Raw genomic sequence first — 9205 nt, forward strand, 5'->3', positions numbered from 1 at the left:
TTCCTCACTATCTGTCTTCTCATACAAGGACTAGCTTTCTCTAAAAAATATTTTGTTCACAAATGGCATAGAAGGTCTGGTTTCCCTTTCACTTTTCTCTTCCATATCAATAAAGCTTAGGTCACAGACTTTACATGTCCTGTTCTTTGTTTGGAAAACAATTCTGGAACACTAGGTGTAGAAAGCAAAGAGGATTCCAGAGACCAGAGCCAGCTTCACTTTGGGTCAGAGACTGAGGAAAAGACTGGGAAAAAGAGCTGGCCTCCAGGGCCTTCCTGATCTGACTGCTCTTCCAAGCCACTCCTTTATCCCTGTAGGAAGGAGCAGGCTGAGCCCTGTTGCCACCAGAAAAGATCAACCACAAGCCCTTTGGGCCAGGACAGCCACATACCCTACCTTGCCAAGACAAAGGATGGATTTCAAAGGGACAGATATGGCAAGTCACCAACAAATGAATCTACATGTTGTTTTTTACAGGGAAAATAGCTTAATTTTTTTTAATTAAAAAACTAACACATGCTTATTATACAAAATTCAGACATCTAAAAGCAAAAAGAAGAAAGGATAAGAAAATCATGTGAAATAAGTATATAATTTTTTGAGAATCTGTGTGCCTAGCATTGTATAATATACCGTTAGTACTAACAAAGACACATAGGTTGCTCTCAGGGAATTTATAACCTTGTAGAAATATGGCATTTGAGGCAGTCTCAAATAGGATGGCAAAAGAGATCACTGGATTTAAGTATTTTAGCACCCAGGGTGTTTGTTGGGTCCATAGAGGGTTGGCTGAATGCCAGTGAAGAGGGGACACTCCAGGCAGTTTCTCTTATTTGTCTCCAGGAGGCCAAAGATTTGTAGAAGACCATGCTGAGAAGAGAGGGCACACTAGGCCCTCCCAATCTACCTTTTTTTTTTTTTTAAATGACAATGAGGAAGCACTGACTCTGAATTCAAATAATAGCTCTGCCACACATAGCAATGCAACTCTAGTCAACCCTCTTAAAATGTTTTAGCTGATTATTTAAAACAAGCATAATAATCTCCACCTCAACATTGTGACAACACATTAAGCCATTTAATCCTCATAACAGTTCTATGAAGTAGCTACTTGATTGACACCATTCTGTGTAGGAGGAAACTGAGGACACAGAAAATCTGTGTAACTGGCCCAAGATCACATACACAGTAAGTGGTAGAGCCAGGATTTGAACTCAGGCAGCCAAGCTCCAGAGTACATGCTCTAGACTCTGTAGTAGTTAGTCACTTCTGCATTTTTCATCTCCCCTGAGTTAAGTGAAAGCCCAATAGTTGCCATTTAAATAATAGTCTGGTGAAGAGAGAGGGAATGATTTTTTAGAGCCTGGGGAACTGACACCAAAGCCCACACTTTGTAAAATCTTAAACAGAATAATAATAATAGCTGATGGGTTTATCAGCTGAAAAGCATTATATCAAGTAATGAGAGACAGAGAGGGTATGTGGGCGTATAAATGATCTCATTTAATCCTCACCAATAACCTGTCAGTTATGACTTGTTCTCATCATTCTACAGAAGTGGCAGCTGGGGCTCTGAGGGTTTAAGCAACTTTTGAAATCACAAAGCTAGTATATTATAATGCTGAAATTAGGATTGAGATCTGTCTGACCAGACACTCAACTCTTGAAATGAATTTGTCGAGTCAAAATGGTATGTAGGTACTATGAAAAAGAGAATGAATACAGAAAATAAATGAAAAATCATAGATCTTCTCCCCTACAGTGTGAGTAGTGTGACTGAGTGACACCACCATACCTGGGTGCTGATCCTAAGTCAGCCACTAATGCATGAACTTCATAGCATATCACTCAGTGCCTGAGCCTGGCTTCTCCCATCAATCAAATGAGCAGGGTGTTCTTAATCTCTTAATATGATCATAAACCGCTTTCATGCATTCAGTGAGCTCTCCCTCCAGAAAAAAAAATGTATGTATGAACGTAAGGCAGAAAGCTCTGCATTCAGTTCAGTAGTGACATCATATTATGTTTAAGTATCAGACTTTCCCACTGAAATGTAATATCCATGAGGGCAAGGGACTAGTCTTTTTCATGTCTATATCCCCAGTTACTATAACAGTACTTGGCACATCATAGGCTCTCCCAAACTATCAACTGAATATATAAATAGATGAGGGTTCCTGGTCTCCTTGAAGTCAACCCATATTAACCACAGACTAAGAACCTTGGATTGAATTATTTACCACACGATGAAACCCAGGCAAGTAGATAAATGTGTAGTATTTCCTGCTTCTTGTAAACTGACTGTGAATGCAAACAGAGCCCATATCTGTTTTAGGTACAATAATTTTATTCCTTAATTTTTAGTTTCTCCTTAAATTACATTATTTGACATTTATCAGCACTGATACAGTTCCAAATGCTTCCTTAATGAGGTAGCAACTAAACAGGTTAAGACTGGACTTATTATAAATAAGTCAGACTTCTCAAATAATTGTTAAAACAAGAAAACAGTGTGTTCAACCAGAAACAAAGCTTTTAAAAATGTTTGCCAAGTGAGCGAAATAAGTCAATCAGAGAAAGTCATGTATCATATGATCTCACTGATATGAGGAATTCTTAATCTCAGGAAACAAACTGAGGGTTGCTGGAGTGGTGGGGGGTGGGAGGGATGGGGTGGCTGAGTGATAGACACTGGGGAGGGTATGTGCTATGGTGAGCGCTGTGAATTGTGTAAGACTGATGAATCACAGACCTGTACCTCTGAAACAAATAATACATTATATGTTAAAAAAAAAAAAGAAGAAGAAGATAGTAGAAATGGAAAAATGAAGGGGGGAGATCGGAGGAGGAGATGAACCATGAGAGAGACTATGGACTCTGAGAAACAAACTGAGGGTTCTAGAGGGGAGGGGCATGGGGGGATGGGTTAGCCTGGTGATGGGTATTAAAGAGGGCATGTACTGCATGGAGCATTGGGTGTTATACGCAGACAATGAATCATGGAACACTACATCAAAAACTAATGATGTAATAATGTATGGTGACTAACATAACATAATAAAATAAAAAATGGTTGCCAAGTATAATCTTTGGGTTGGTTAAAGTGGAAAATAGCTATTTCATTGTGCGACTTCTGTATTTGATCATAAAACATCCCGGCTAGCATTTATTCAGCATTAACAGGTATCCTTTAACATCTAGTGTCCACTATTCAAGCATTGTGCTTATGAATTTTTAAAAGCCTCTAGAAATACCTTACTGTTGAAGACTCTTAGTATTAAAATTTTTTTTAAAAATCACTGAAACAAATAGAATACACTTTTATGAGTTAACTTGATGCAGCTTAACTACTGTGGCAATATTTCTGAAATATGCTATGCATATGTTGCTTAATTCAGTCTTAACTATTACATACAATGGCAATGGTAATTTATTTAGATTTGTGAGGAAAATGAAATGACCGTATATGGAGGTTCTGTTGTGTGCTAAGACCACTCCTGCCTCTTCTTAACCATAAAGATTTAATGAGTGATATTTCAATGAGACTTCTACCCGTCTTCAGCTAAGCTGCCTCTTTTTCTTCTCTAAAAGAATGTTTCCATTAAGATGGGTTGGGGCACCTGAGTGGCTCAATCAGTTAAGCATCTGCCTTGGGCTCAGGTAATGATCCCAGAGGATCAAGCCCTGCATTGGGCTCTCCACTCAGCAGGGAGGCTGCTTCTCCCTCTACCCCTCAGCCCACTCATGCTCTCTCTCTTTCTCTCTCTCTTTAAAAAAAAAAAAAATGATGGGTTGAGGTCAGGTCAGGTAGAATTAAGATTAAAAAAAATGAACCAGAAAAACTTCCTGTGGAAAGGGTGAAAACTCAGAGAAGTCCAGTACATGGCAATGTGTGTCAAATACAAAGGGAACAGAAATATTGTGATATAATTATTATGACGTTCAGTATGTATTTCCCTAAACCATTCCTGCTGTCAGCTGTACTTGTCAGGAAGTCCAAAGTGGGGGAAAAAAAATAAGTAAAAGGTTTTTTTGTCTTACTTTACTAGTTGCATTTTTTAAATATTTGGCTTGCTCGTTGTTAGTTGGAGGTGTCAAAAAAATGATAGAACTGGATGAAAGAAATGAATATCTGAATCCTAAAGCAACTCAAATTCCTGAATGGTGTGTGTGTGTGTGTGTGTGTGTGTGTGTGTGTGTGGAAGAGAGGAGATATAAAGCAAAAGCAAAAAAGTAGGCAAAAAATTAAAACTAAATACATTGATTCCTCAATTGAACTAGTAATAATGAAATTAACACTTTAGAAAAGGTGTTTAATAAAAAGGAAAAGAAAACCAAAGAGATTGACTCATTTAAACAAGAATTACCAAACTTTGCAGTCCTTTAATTCTCTAGAGATGCTCGCCTTTCATTCAGTCATGGGGAAGCAAACCTGAATCTATTTTCTAGAAAATGGATTTTGTCAACAGTCCACATAACTCTTCAAGGTAGCTCTTATTGAAAATAATATTATCACCATATAGACTCAAGCATCCATACTCAGGGAACTTTTAGAGAGAATAAGATGATCAGGGGGGAAGAAAAGATGAAAATCAAATCTACTTGTGAACTATACTCGTAGGAAAAACAGTAAGGAGAAACTTGAAACTATTGACTATGATAAAAATTTGAGAATTCTTTGTTAATTTTAATTATTCTATGTTTACTCCCTTTTTTCATTGATGAAATAGTTGTCTATAGTAAAGGTAAATCCATGTTCAGAATTTATTGCTGTATTTCCCCAAGGAAATGTCTTTCGTAGTAAAAAGTAGAGTTCAGATTATCAAATTATTTACTTCTTCTATGGGGTTTGTGTTACTCGGTGTTTAGAAAAGAAGTGGTGCAGGATTCCTTTCTAACTTCTACTGCATCTCTCTGATCTCCTTTGAAAATTCTGGAGAAACATAACAAAATGAATTATTTTCTTTTTGAGCATAGCAACTTTGAAAAAACAAAAAAGAGAAGAAGGAAGAGAAGAGCAGGAGATAGATTTCTTTTCTCCTCTTGGAGAAAACCACAAAAACCATGGAGTTCTGCTTTTCTGAGGTTTTGTGTGAGAAGGGAAAGAATGTGCAAAAATCCAACAATTGCAGAATCAAAAGCCAGAGCCAGAACCCATCTGAGTGATGTCCCTCCTCATTATCTTATCTCCAGTGTGAAAGGAAGCAGAAATGAAGGCCAGAGTCCTTTCCTAATCAGTAGCCAGAAAACCAGATATAAAGGAAAAAAGACACAATTACCCTGAAGGAAGATTTTTTAAAAGATACTACATTGAGAGAAAGGTTACTGATCAGTACTCTTACTTACAGTTTACATTAAAAAAGAAAAGTAGTAAAAGTAGCAAAGAAAGCAAGAAGGAAGAGAAAGGGGTACTAAAACATAAGCAGCAACCACATGGGCAAAATATATTCATTCAGTTGAACTAATAAAATGTGAAATTACAAAAAGGTACTAAATAAAAGGGAAAAGAAAAGACAGAAATAAAAAAATAAAAACAGAAAGAACCATTAAGTCTTTGCTTCACAGCCAGATGGGGAAAAAACTATAAAAAGGAAAACTGTAAAGTCTCAAAACAATGAAACAGCAACATAATCTTCAACTTGAAACTGCAAAACTCCATCAAAGAGAGCATCTCAGATCATACTAGAATGACATCTTCATTGGTTGGCTGCAGTTGTTCCAGGCTCAGCTTTCCTTAAGGACTTAGAGGAAAATTTTGCTTCTTTCCCCCCAGATCCATGATAATCAAGGAAAGCAAAGTATTTGTCAAGAGTGAGCAAAAGAGCCACTAACAGAAGCTTTCCAATTTAGAGTGCATTAGAGTCACCTGGGGAGCTGGTTGGGAATTTTGATTCCCATGATCCTCCACTAGGGACACTATTTCATTATCTGAGAATGAGGCCCAGGGATCCACATTTTTAATTAGCATGTAGGGTGACTCCAAAACACGTGGCCCTAAATCTCACCTTGAGAAGCACTGCATTAAAAATTGCTATAGAAATTCCTCTGTTCATATGCCGTCTGTGTAGTTTGTCATGGTGAATGTGAAACATCTTGGTTGCCTCTCCCCACGAAAAAAGGGACAAGCACAAGTCTTGTTGCTTGTGCTTAGAAAAAGGATAAAATTCGAGGTGTTTCCAGCAACTGGTGCAACTACCAGCAAGCCTTCTCCTTGTTAAAGCCAGAAATTTTGCTAAATTCATCAGACTATTGCCTTCAAAGATCCAAAGAAATGCTGTACTTTGAAAACCATTTTCAGATTATTTCTTAAGATTCTAGAAAAAAAAAAAATCTATGTAAGAATACATTTTTAGTAAGTACATGTTTTAGAGAGGAAATATATGCTACTTGTTCAAATTACCAAATTGGATTTTAAATACATTTATTGACTTAATTTGAATGGAAATTTTTAGAAATAGGATTTTTAAAGTTATCTTCAAATAATTAAGATCACACACACACACAAAAATTGAAAATCCTATATCTCATTTCTGATAGCTCTCATCTTTCTAAATTTTCTTACTGCTCTACAACCTCAGAGTTGGCTAGTAAAACTCCCCTGAAATACAATGGGCTGCTTACATGCAGTTATATTTGTGAGAATCTAAGTACATTATTGACTATAAATCAATGCCCCCCCCGCCCCGCAGAAAACCATCTTGCTTTACTGCTTAGAATAGATTGTCCCTTTCAAAATGGGCCTCATGATTTACTTTGTTCCTCCAGCAGAGTTACAATGTATTAATTTGCCTCAAGCAAATCTACATTTTTAGGGATCGGAAGTGACTTTATTATAATCACTCTTCCATATATGTTTAATTGTGAATCTTACTGGTTTTTTGTTTTTTTTTTTTATTTTACTGTCGAGTACTCAGAGATAGATATTCTCTATAAAATAAAATATAAAGTATTACTAGACTGGGGCACCTGGGTGGCTCAGTTGGTTAAGAGTCTGCCTTCAGCTCAGGTCATGGTCCCAGGGTCCTGGTATCCAGTCCCACATTGGGCTCCCTGCTCAGTAGAGAGTCTGCTTCTCCCCCTCCCTTTGCCCCTCCTCCCTACTTGTGTTCTCTCTCTCTCTCAAATAAAAAAAAATTAAAAAAAACTTTTATAAAAAAAAAGTATTACTAGGCTAATAAAGTCTATTTTTTTATGTCCACAATGGCCTACCCAAGATTTCAGTCTTGGTATAATATAAGATTTGTAACTTTTTTTTTTGTATTTTTTTAATTATTATGTTATGTTAATCACCATACATTACATCATTAGTTTTTGATGTAGTGTTCCATGATTCATTGTTTGCGTATAACACCCAGTGCTCCATGCAGAACGTGCCCTCCTTAATACCCATCACCAGGCTAACCCATCCCCCCACCCCGCTCCCCTCTAGAACCCTCAGTTTGTTTTTCAGAGTCCATAGTGTCTCATGGTTCATCTCCCCCTCCGATTTCCCCCCCTTCATCCTTGCCCTCCTGCTATCTTCTTCTTCTTTTTTTTTTTAACGTATAATGTATTATCTGTTTCAGGGGTACAGGTCTGTGATTCAACAGTCTTTTTTTTTTTTTATTCTTATGTTAATCCCCATACATTACATCATTAGTTTTAGATGAAGCGTTCCATGATTCATTGTTTGTGCACAACACCCAGTGCTCCATGCAGAATGTGCCCTCCTCAATACCCACCACCAGGCTAACCCATCCTCCCACCCCCCTCCCCTCTAGAACCCTCAGTTTGTTTTTCAGAGTCTATCGTCTCTCATGGTTCGTCTACGCCTCCGATTTCCCCCCCGCTTCATTCTTCCCCTCCCGCTACCTTCTTCTTCTTCTTTTTTTTTTTCTTAACATATATTGCATTATTTGTTTCAGAGGTACAGATCTGAGATTCAACAGTCTTGCACAATTCACAGCGCTTACCAGAGCACACACCCTCCCCAGTGTCCATCACCCAGTCACCCCATCCCTCCCACCCCACCCCCCACTCCAACAACACTCAGTTTGTTTCTTGCAATTAAGAATTCCTCATATCAGTGAGATCATATGATACATGTCTTTCTCTGTTTGACTTATTTCACTCAACATGATACCCTCCAGTTCCATCCACGTCATTGTAACTTTTTTTTATGTTGTTGTTGGAGCCTAAATCACATTAATCACTTTTGTGGGAAACTGAAGCTTATATTTATAATTCTTTATGCTATGTAAAATCACTCTTCTCTCTCTCTCTCTCTTTTTCCAATTCAGAGTAACTATAGCAACCGTTTGGCCTGGATATTCTGAGATAGTCCTAATATTAAATATTTCTGTTGTCAGAATCTATATCATAATGCCAACCCACCAAAGACCAATTTTTCTTTGGAAAATATAATTATAAAGTCAAAATGTGCTTTAAAAATGACTGATTTAATTTGAGCATCTCAAAGGGACCTTCTGCCCCACCTACCCCCTCTCCTACTCTTGGGATCTATTAGGATGGTGACTTGTTGAGGATGGCATTGGTGTTAGCCCTAAAGGCCTTGGGATGTTCTTACTCTGTAAATTATGCCATCTGTTTCCTGCTTCAGCAAGAAAAGAGATTTCCTGCTGAATAAACTATCCCTTTGTTTCAAAGCTTTCTTATCTCTTGGGTATGTGTCTGCTGTTGTTCTCCCGGTAATTTTTCTAACTGTGACCTAATGTTGACCTCTGGTTTTCACCTATTCTCTTGTTCCTCTTCTCAGCTACAATCTCCTGGTTTTGATCATCAGTTGTGTCTAACCTCATTATTCTGTCTCTGCTAATCCAAGCTTTCAGTCTTAAATACCTATAGCATCCTTACCTATAACACAGCCCCACCACCTGCTTTCAAATTCTCCTCTACCCTGACCCCCATCTAGACTTTTTCATGCCTCTCTTTTCAGCTTACAATATCCATTCCTCTCCTTACAGGTCCAACTCTAAACTTGGGTTTTTTTCTCCCCTGTCACATTCCCAATATTCCCCTGATAAATTGACCCCCTGACCATTGAAACTACTAGTAACAGAAGCAGAGATCCACTAAGATATGAGTCTTTTAAGAGAAATATATGTAAATCTGGCAGGAATGTTGACTGTGAACTTTGAGAAAAATTAGAGTTTAGCTTCAAAAACGGGGCTACACACATGAATAAATTGAGGGTTTTTTTCTTTAC

This window comes from Mirounga leonina, unplaced genomic scaffold, assembly GCF_011800145.1.
Source record: "Mirounga leonina isolate KUSES-001 unplaced genomic scaffold, KU_Mleo_1.0 Mir_99, whole genome shotgun sequence".
In the NCBI taxonomy this organism is placed as follows: Eukaryota; Metazoa; Chordata; class Mammalia; order Carnivora; family Phocidae; genus Mirounga; species Mirounga leonina.